The sequence below is a fragment of the Panthera onca genome, chromosome A2 (assembly GCF_046562875.1).
Source record: "Panthera onca isolate mPanOnc1 chromosome A2, mPanOnc1 haplotype 2, whole genome shotgun sequence".
Classification (NCBI taxonomy): domain Eukaryota; kingdom Metazoa; phylum Chordata; class Mammalia; order Carnivora; family Felidae; genus Panthera; species Panthera onca.
This window is the reverse complement of record NC_138340.1, coordinates 117,866,830-117,877,363: the sequence shown is the minus strand read 5'-3', so window position 1 is coordinate 117,877,363 and position 10,534 is coordinate 117,866,830. Positions and strand designations below refer to the sequence as shown.

The 10,534-nt window shown below is 45.3% G+C and overlaps 1 pseudogene; it reads left to right on the top strand.

The window, feature by feature from the left end:
• Positions 1-5,095: 5,095 nt before the first annotated feature.
• Positions 5,096-5,784, top strand: LOC132674801 (SKA complex subunit 2 pseudogene; annotated as a pseudogene).
• Positions 5,785-10,534: the final 4,750 nt, after the last annotated feature.

The window sequence follows — 10,534 nt, the reverse complement described above, 5'->3', positions numbered from 1 at the left end:
TCATCTCGGCTCAGGTCATGATCTCACTGTTGGTGAGTTCGAGCCCCGCATCGGGTTCTGTGCTGACAGCACTGAGCCTGCTTGGAACTCTCTCTCTCTGCCCCTGCCCCACTCATGCTCTCTCTCTCAAAATAATACATTTCTATTTGTTTGTTTGTTTGTTTGTTTGTTTGTTTACATAGAGAGGGAGAGAGGGAGAGAGAGAGAATCCTAAGCAGGCTCAGCACTGTCAGCACAGAACCCAACGCAGGGCTCGAACTCACCAACAGTGAGATCATGAATCAAGAGTTGGCTGCTTAAGGGGCACCTGGGTGGCTCAGTTGGTTGGGCAACCGACTTCAGCTCAGGTCATGATCTCACCGTCTCTGGGTTTGTGCCCAGCGTCGGGCTCTATGCTGACAGCTCAGAACCTGGAGCCTGCTTCGGATTCTGTGTCTCCCTCTCTCTTCTCCTCCCCCGTTGTGTTCTATCAAAAATAATTAAACAAAAACAAAAACAAAAATAAAAATAAAAAAAAGACTTGGCCTCTTAACCAACTGAGCCACCCAGGTGCCCCTAAAACACTTAAAAAAAAAAAAAAGAAATTAATACATGCATGCAGCAAACATTCAAAAAATGCTTTTATTTTTGCTCTCCTTGACACGACCCTGCCTTACAAGAATGGTTATCTTCTTTCTCAAACATGGCAGGAAGGATGGAAAGCAAATATAAAAATCCCAGGCTTACAATTTCTGGGTCTAATCTGAACATCTACCAGAGATGTGATCATTAGAAAATTACCCCCGGGGGCACCTGGGTGGCTCAGTCGGTTAAGTGTCCAACTTCGGCTCAGGTCATGATCTTGCGGTTTGTGGGTTCAAGCCCGCATCGGGCTCTGTGCTGATAGCTTGGAGCCTGGAGCCTGCTTCAGATTCTGTCTCCCTCTCTCTCTGTCCCTCCCCTGCTCATGCTCTGTCTCTCAAAAATAAATAAATGTTAAAAAAAAAAAAAAAGACAAAAGAAAATTACCCCACGTCCAAGACTTAGGTCCTTCTTTTCATTTCTCGTCATGGCTGAATCACGTTCCATTGCGCAGATACGCCATATTGCATTTATTCATCAGTCAGTCGATGGACGTTTGGGTTGTTTTCACCTTTTGACTTTTGTGAATAGTGATGCAATGAACATTCGTGTACCAATTTTTGCTTGAACACCTGTGTTATTTCTTTGGTGTACACACCTAGGAGTGCCTCTCTTTTTGTGATATGAGGGTGCATCAGTGGGTTCAGTTGGCATCAGCCTGATCCATACACGGTGACATTCCCTGTGGGCTTTCACCTTTATGGAATTTAGGCACCACTGATGATCACGGCCTATTCCATTAGGGTTCCAACAGCATGCTTTCAAGGTGGTCTAATCCTTTATTTTCAGTTAATATTAAAGCAACGCTGTTCTGGGCAACTGAGGTCATGTGGTTCTCTGAGGGGAAGAAGGTGGGGGAGGGAGGGATTGATGGCCAAGAAGGGTGGGAAAGGCTACACACAACAGACCCCCTTGCTGCAGATTCCAGCACCCGCTCACATGGCGAGCCCCCCCACCGCCCCGGAAATTCTGCGGCAAAGAAGCCTGTTTACTTTTGTTTAGCTCTGTATTTCCCAAGTTGATGAGACTACAAACATTTTTTTTTTTCGTATGATTCTTCGTACTGAATACATGTTTCAGAGAATACTGTCTTAGTGTCTAGGTTACTTGGAGTAATGTGTTCCTTAGCTGTCTGGAAGCAGCCTGACAGTCTCCCTCAGTGGCCATAAGCTGATGGCATACTTGTGAAAGCCCTGGATGGCAGAACTGGCAAGATTTCTAGCAGAACTTCCCATGGAAACTCTAAATTGAGATTATGTTCCTGGGAATGAAAGCTAAAATCAAGCAAGAAAATATCGATGTCACTATCACCTCAGCCCTAGAGTGTTTGCCGGATGCCTTGGGATGCCTCCCGTCAGGATAAATCTTAGGACAATGCTGCACTGATGTGGCCCGAGGATTCCAGAGCCACCCCAGTCCCTCTCTCTGGCTTCACATGAAGCCTCTCATGGCTTCACTCCACATGGCCCCAGACCCCATGCAGGGTGGTCCCCTATTGTATTTTCCCGGGTCGCACTGCCATGGGTGCTGTCTCACCGTTGACATGGTCAGAATGGTTAGATGATGGTAAACATGGAAGACATATGGAGGGAAGATCTAGAAGGTTCCTTGAATGACTTTCTGAGGGTCAGAGGTTTGACAGTATTTCCTTCATGTGGCCTTTAGGAAGAACTGTCCCCTTTAATACATCTCACCCATCCATTTGCTTTTAAAAGATTCTTACCGGTCAACGAGCCACACAGGGTACTGACCACGTGCTCTGCACTTTCGAGGTCACACGCAGAAGATGATGCCTGCCTTCACCAGACACCCCAGCAGTTTGCAATAGGGAGGGTTACGGCTCCCCCTTCCATGGCAATTGGCCCAGTCGTGGTTTGCTGCCGTCTTGGTTCTAAGGGGCATAGTGGCCAAGTTCACATCCACCGTGTACCTGGGTTACCTGATTGCCCCTCCTGCTCTCCATCTCTAGTGGGTCTCATGTGTCTCTCACCTGTTTTCTTTAGAATAATCACTATGGTTTCAACTAAGTATAAAATTATAACTTTTTTCTGATGACTCAGCTTGTTTTTCCTTTCTTTAAAAAAATTTTTTTTTCTGGTTCTCGTATTTTATTTTAAAAACATTTTTTTTAATGTTTATTTTTGAGAGAGAGAGAGAGACAGAGTATGAGTGGGGGAGGGGCAGAGAGAGAGGAACACGCAGAATCCGAAGCAGGCTCCAGGCTCTGAGCTGTCAGCACAGAGCTCAATGCGGGGCTCCAACTCACAAACCACAAGATCATGTCCTAAGCCAAAGTCAGACGCTTAACCGACTGAGCCACCCAAGCGCCCCATCGGCTTGTTTTTTCTTTTTCTTTTCTACATGAGAAGAGAAAATTTGGCTCATTCTAGAGAAAACCTTCCCTCGGATCATTAAACACATCTTTTCTTTCTCTTGATAATAGGTTGGTGAAGGTGGGTGGGGAGAGTGCCGGAAATTGCCAGGCATAGGGAGCTGAGTGTCCACACATCACGAGTCCAGAGGCGTCCAGGCCAACTGGCTTGCCTGGCTTTCTGCGGCCAGGGGCTTTTCCCTGGTCCCAGCTTCCCCGGGAGAGAAAACCGGCCCTTCAGCTCCCACCCTCCCCAGCCTGCCCACCCCAGTGCTCCAGCTCTGTACCCTCATGATCGCTTGGGGATCTATTTAATCTCCTTATAGAATTGGTTAATACCAGACCAAGACTCCTTTGCCTCCTTCATCTACCGATCCCCATTTTGTTTGTTTGTTTGTTTGTTTCGGAAGAAACAAAAGTACTTTCCACTTTGGGCTGCAGAAATACACTTTTGTTTTTTGTTGAAAAAATTATTTTGAGACTGTCAGTGCAACTGCCTTCCTCTCTAACTCTGCCAGTGCTCATCCTTCTCACCTTGGCCATATCCTCTCTAGGGCACGTCCTCAGTCCTGTGCTTGTGTATGAGAGTGTTCTGGATATTGGGCATCTAGTTCTTTCTGCCTCTCACCTCTGATTATGTAACTCTGCCTTCTCTCAGCACCACCTCTGGACCATTCTGGTGGATCCCAGCCCTAGGCTCAGACATCTCTGTTGTGAGGTCAGAGAAGCTGTTTGTGTGTTAAAGGCGAACGTCACTGGCGTCTAGGAGACCTTGACGTCTCTAATAGACTGCTTTGATTTTCCTCATCGGCAGCAACCTCAGCCCATGTCAGTCTGCAAGCCAGCCTCTCATTCATAGTCGCTATTAACCTTAAAAAGTAGGTATGCATGTGGAACTGCCCACTTGGAAAGCACGAAATACTGAAGACCTCCCTTTTCATTGCTAAGTTCTTTGTGAATCTGAGTCAGCTTCTCACTTCCCTTCCTGGGTCCCTATGGGAGGCCGGGGCTTCTTCCTTCTCTGTGCTTCCTTCCACTCTGGAAGAAAGAAAGGTGGAGAGACACTCCTATGGCCAAACACATGACTGCCTCCCTTCTACCACAGTCTCCGGTCATAAGCTCAGGGCCATGTCTCGGCAGGGCCCAGGGCCCTTTGCTCTGAAGGGAGAAATGATTCCCCAGCAGAAAGAAGTTGCCTCTTACCAACGAAAAGGCAGCTTCAAACATGCTGTCAGTAATTCAGTCAGATGACAAGGATGAAGCAACCTGTTCAGGTCATGCTGGGCAGACAACCGGTCCTGGGCTGAGCAAACGGGTGGCAGATGAAAGGAGGAAGCACACCTGAGCCAGCTTGCTCATGAGCTGAAATATTCAAATGTGGATACAAAGTGGTTACTTCATCCCTGCACCTGTTCTGACTCAGCACACACTGAAGTGTTGAACCAGGTTTGACACGATGCCAGTGCCGGCAGCAGAAGCAGAAAATTTCACAGGGACACCACACGGTGCCAGCGAAGGGACAAAGAGAGCCCACTGGGCCCTGACGTCAGCTCTGGAGGACTTTCTGGAACCGTTCTCCTACCGGCAGGGGGAGGCTTGGGCTGAGACCTGGCTTTCCTGGAGTGGCTTGCAAAATAAATTAGCGTGGATCTGACATTTCAAAATTTGCCAATCGCAGACGTGTAAAGTGTATCGGTAGGGTTTTGGTTTCGTGATGGCCGCTAAAAAGATTTGAGCAACTCACATAAATCTATATCATTTTCACTGATTTAATTACTGCTTAGAAAAGAAGTCGCCAGATTTAGGAAAAGACATCGGCATCATACCTCGCATTTCTCATGGGGTTCAAGTTGGAGTCAGTATTGATTAGAACCTTTCAGCGGCCTTTAGTCTACATTCAGTGGTTTTAAAGTGACATGCAATCAGCTGACTTATTTGTGGTCCCTTCTTCATGACCGTGCGTTGTATGGTATCGAAAGACAACCGCCTGTGGCTGTTTATAGAAATCCTTAAGTTCAGTGTCTTGTGGGTTTCCATAAAAGGTGATTGAAACACTTATTGCAGAATATGGAAATGCTTTAAAAAGCATGTGGGGGATTCAACATGGAGGCGGAGGTCGATAAGCTGGAACTGATGTTCCAGAAAGCTCTGATCTGGATTACATTCAATACAGGCTGGAATATGAAATCAAGACTAATCATCCTGATACAGCAGGCAAGAGAAATCCAGTTACCCTCTTAAAGGAATTGTCAGCAATAAAGTCTCGATATCAAACTTTGGTATAGAACAGAAAGAGAGTAAGAACGGCATTTGTGCTGTCAATAAGACGATGACCATGATACAAGAACTACAAAAGCAAACAGATGTGGAGCTGTCACCACTGACTAAAGAAGAGAAAGCTGCAGCAGAGCAATTAAAATCTTTTGTTCAGACTGATGAAGAAGTGGGCTTGCAAAAGGGAATTCTAATGGAGAGGAGATCCATTCCAGAAAGATTTAAGAAGATGTCTTGTTAGCACTCAGTGACTAGAGGTGGGGGGATGGAGAAGAAGGAGATTTGGCTTGGGTAACTGGATAGTGATGCCTTTCACAAGAGAAGAGATAGAGATGCCTTTCATAAGAAGGGCAGATATTATATGAATAAAGTTCAGCCAAAAACATGGAATGGGAATAAAGGGATTTAAATGTATGTATGTACACACAGTCTTATCATTTCAGGCAAGGGAGTCACGTAACACTATTTTGCATTTGTTTTTGTATAATTGGGAGAAAAAGGATGTCCTGGCCTATCATAAAAGGATATTTATGTACTATTGGTCAGTCAGATATGAATGAGCATGCTTTGGAAATTAACAGATAGAAAAAATATTTGTATTATATTATACATTATATATATGTATATAATTTTATTTCTGAAAAGTTTTGATTATAGGTAATGGTCACATTATTGATGAGACTGCTAATAAGTGACCTAAAATCCTCCACAAAAGCTAACATTAGTAATAATAAATTGGCTTTTCTGTGAAAAAAATAAAAATAAAAAGCATGTGGGAAAAAAACTTGAAAAGATGGTGGACTGTTTATAGGGGAGGTAGCACCTATAACCGGTCTGCAAAATAGAATGCATCTGCTTTAAACTGCTTTTTATTAGTGGAATGCATGGCTTGCTTTATCAATAGTAAAACCTAAGCCTGGGCAGAAGTTTTAATTCTCCAGGGACCGCAACTTTTGTTAAAAGGGCTAATCTAGGGGCACCTGGGTGGCTCGGTCGGTTGAGCGTCTGACTTCGGCTCAGGTCATGATCTCACGGTCCGTGAGTTCGAGCCCCGCGTCGGGCTCTGTGCTGACAGCTCAGAGCCTGGAGCCTGTTTCGGATTCTGTGTCTCCCTCTCTCTCTGCTCCTCCCCTGTTCATGCTCTGTCTCTCTCTGTCTCAAAAATAAATAAACGTTAAAAAAAAAAATTAAAAAAAAAAAAAGGGCTAATCTAGCACATGGTACAATCAGAATGGTTTATGGAAGAATTAGACAGAAAATCCAACTCCAATATTGACTGAGTGGATCTAAAACCAAATGCTGTTACTGGCGGGCAGGGTGCCTAGCATTTGGATGCATTTGAATCATTAGCATAAAGCAGGAGAGGACACACTGTCATCTTCTTTGGCCTCCCCAGCCTTTAGTTCTGCAATCTCTCCCAATCTAGATGGTTGGACATGCCCAAGACCTCACAGGGAGCCCATCTCGCAGGTGCTTACCCAGCTCTGTTTATACAGTTCCCCTGTGGCCTCTAACCTACTCTGGAACTTCCCAGAATGAATCCATGTCTATAAGACAGGTTTTCTGGTAGTTGGTGGTAGGTTTCTTGTGTCCCCTACCTTGCCCTTTCCTTTTTCCAGGCTGATTCTGTGGATCCGGCTCCTTCTGAGGTTACTCGCTTAATCAAAGAGGATGAATTTCCCAGAGAGAACAGAACAGTGGTTTAGCCAAGCAAAGAGCTGGGCTTCTCAATTACACTCTCCAACAAGCCCATGGGCGCTTTCCAGACCAGCACCCCTCTCATTCAACCTTTCCTCGTTGTCAAAGTTTCCAGACCTCTTGCCAGCCTGGTGACAGTCCACCACCAACCAGCCAGCATCAATCAGCCAATGGTCTTAAAAGGGATACCCAGCAAAGGCGTAAAATATGGCACGGGTAGTCTGGTCAGAGCCCCCTTTTCTGGGCAGTATACTTCTAAAATTTTTTTTTAATGTTGATTCATTTTTGAGAGAGAGAGAGAGAGAGAGAGAGAGGAACAGAGTGTGAGTGGGGGAGGGGCAGAGAGAGAGAGAGAGAGAGAGAGGAACAGAGTGTGAGTGGGGAAGGGGCAGAGAGAGAGAGAGAGAGAGAGGAACAGAGTGTGAGTGGGGAGGGGCAGAGAGAGAGAGAGAGAGAGAGGAACAGAGTGTGAGTGGGGGAGGGGCAGAGAGAGAGAGAGAGAGGAACAGAGTGTGAGTGGGGGAGGGGCAGAGAGAGAGAGAGAGAGGAACAGAGTGTGAGTGGGGGAGGGGCAGAGAGAGAGAGAGAGGAACAGAGTGTGAGTGGGGGCGGGGCAGAGAGAGAGAGAGAGAGAGGAACAGAGTGTGAGTGGGGGAGGGGCAGAGAGAGAGAGAGAGAGAGAGAGAGAGGAACAGAGTGTGAGTGGGGGAGGGGCAGAGAGAGAGAGAGAGAGAGAGAGAGGAACAGAGTGTGAGTGGGGGCGGGGCAGAGAGAGAGAGAGAGAGGAACAGAGTGTGAGTGGGGGAGGGGCAGAGAGAGAGGGAGACACAGAGTCTGAAGCAGGCTCCAGGCTCTGAGCTGTCAGCACAGAGCCCAACACGGGGCTCAAACCCATGAACCGAAAGATCGTGACCTGAGCAGAAGTCGGACGCCCAACTGACTGAGCCACTCAGGCACCCCAGAATTTCTTCCTTTTTAAAGCTAAATCATATCCGCTGATCCATAGGCACACACCACATTCTGTGCAGCATACTTATCCATTCATCCATCCACTGATGGATCCTTGAGTTGCTTCCACCTTTTGGCTCTCGGGAAAAATGCTGCTGTGAACATGGGTGTGCCAATATCTCTTCAAATATATGCCCCCAAATGGAATTGCTGCATCATATGGTAATTCCATGTTTTGAGGAATTGCTATACTGCTTTCCACAGTGGCCGCACCAGCTTATCCATATTTCACTACGTGCACTGTGCTATAGTATAAGTATAATGTAATGGATTAGATATTGCCAACCTTTTTCCTAAAATGATTTGCTAATATATATGCCTACCAGCCGTGTATTAGGAATTCCTAGTGATCCACATCTCCACCAACACTATTATCAGTCTTCTGATTTTTTTTTCTGATTTGAAGGTGTTTAAATGATTATCTTATCATCATCTTAATTATCCCCATCACCATTTGCAATTATTCAAAGTGTGTGGTATTGTGTCTGAGAGCTGCGTTGTAGATGTAGACAAAGTCATATTTGAATCCAAGGGTCCCTGCTTATTAGCTGTGTGACTGACAAATTCTTGAGCCTCACTGAACCTCAGCTTCCTTATCTGTTCAAAAGGGGTAATAATAATACCTACCTCAGAAGGTTGTCGAGAAGATTAAAACAGACCCGGTATCAGTAGCACTTAGCCCAGAGCCTGACAACATTGAAAATAGTCAATAAATTCATTCATTCATTCATTCATTCATTCAATAATATTAAAATTGAGTACCTACTATGTGCCAGACATTGTAACAGGTTATAAATACAAGGATGGGCAAAGCAAATGATCTCTGCCTTCATGCAGCCTTCAGTCAAGTAGGATGCATAGATGTGCACGAAATAAACACGAAATACATCACTGCAGATTTTGATGAGTGCTGTAAAGGGAAATTACAGCAAGGTAGGACAGAATAAGAGGGGCAAAACCAATTTATGATTACTATTTTGATGGTCACTACTTCTGAGCTGGGATGAATAGGATGTGTATGGGTGTGGCAGGCAGGGAAGGTCTCTCGAGGCATACTGAACTTCAAAGGAAATGTATGGAGATGTAAAGTTTTTTCCAAAGTCAGGGGCAAGGGAATGGGCACCCCCTCACTGCCCTGAGGCTTTGGAGGGATTTCTCTTGCCCACCTTTCCCAGAGGATGAGCAGGAGGAGGTTGAGTGACTGCCTGTGGCCCTCAAATATGTCTTGTGGCTCATGAACCCTGGGCTTCGGTCAGTGTGAAAAATTTATTCTCAGTGCCACTGACCAGCTCCTTGGTAATGACAGACCGAAAATAAGTGGTGAAAATGGCTCAGATGAGCTGTATTACAACGAAGCCCTTTGATGTGAGGGCTGGTCCAGAACGTATTTGGGACTGACTTCAGTTTGGCACGCCAAAGCTCAAAGATAAAAAGAAGTGCTCAGAGAAAGGAAAGTTAGGTGATTAAAGGGTTTTCTAGGACATATGTGAAACTGATGGTGAATGCTATTTTCCAGTAGATATGGCAAATAGTTATATTTGCAAAAAGGGAAAAGTAGATGATTGTGAGAAATTTTTCTGGAACAAGTATAATTCAATGGTTCTCAAATTACAAAGGCGTATCAGAAACCCCTGGGAGCTTGTTAAAAATTTAGACTCCTTGGCCATCTCCAAGACTCAGTACGTGTTCCCCGGGCCCAGGGCTCTGTATTTCTAACAAGTTCCCCAGGGGATTCTGATGGTAGAGGACAGCCTTTGAAAAACCTTGTTGACTTGTCCTATCTCTTTCCTTTCTTTTGTCTTTTGTTTGCGAAGTCTTCTTTTAGAAGAGTCTCAAGAACAGGCTTCTTTTCCATTGCCCCTTCCCCTGCCTCAGTGTCAGCCCAAGATCCCAAGCACAGTTGCCTGGCGAGGTCTCATAAATGTGTGAAGCAAGGAGAGGAGGAGAATAGAAATTAGGCTGGTTGGGCAGCCAGGCTGTCTGGTCACTTTGCTTTTCTAAACCCTGTGCAGGTCAAGAACACATACCTGAGAGCTTTATGAGACTCGGTGCTGCCCATCACCCGACCCCTGGTGTATACAATTGCGTAGAAGTTAGTGGTACAGGCTCTGGACTCAGCCAATGTCAATTGGGGTCCTATGACTTTGGACAAGTTATGGATACCCTTTGAGCCATTCCATTTTTGGTTCGTGGGGCTTTTTTGGGGGTGTAAAAGGGTAATACATGGATATGTTGAGGCAATTTGGGTGATTAAGTTAAGCGATTAAGGGGCTGGCAATTTGGGGGATTAAGATTAAGCGAGGGAGATTAATTTAAATGATGAAGTAGAGGGAGCAGGTAACTTGGGGGATATTCTTGTCATTGTCACAGATTATGGAGAGCAACAGACAGACATCTATCTCATTGTCCCATGCACAGCCCCTCTCATCCTGCTTCTGTACTTTCTCTTTAAATTGAGGTATAATTGACATATGATATTATGGTAATTTCTGACACACGATATTATGGTAATTTCAGATGTGCAACATAATGATTTTATATTTGTATATATTGCAACACAAT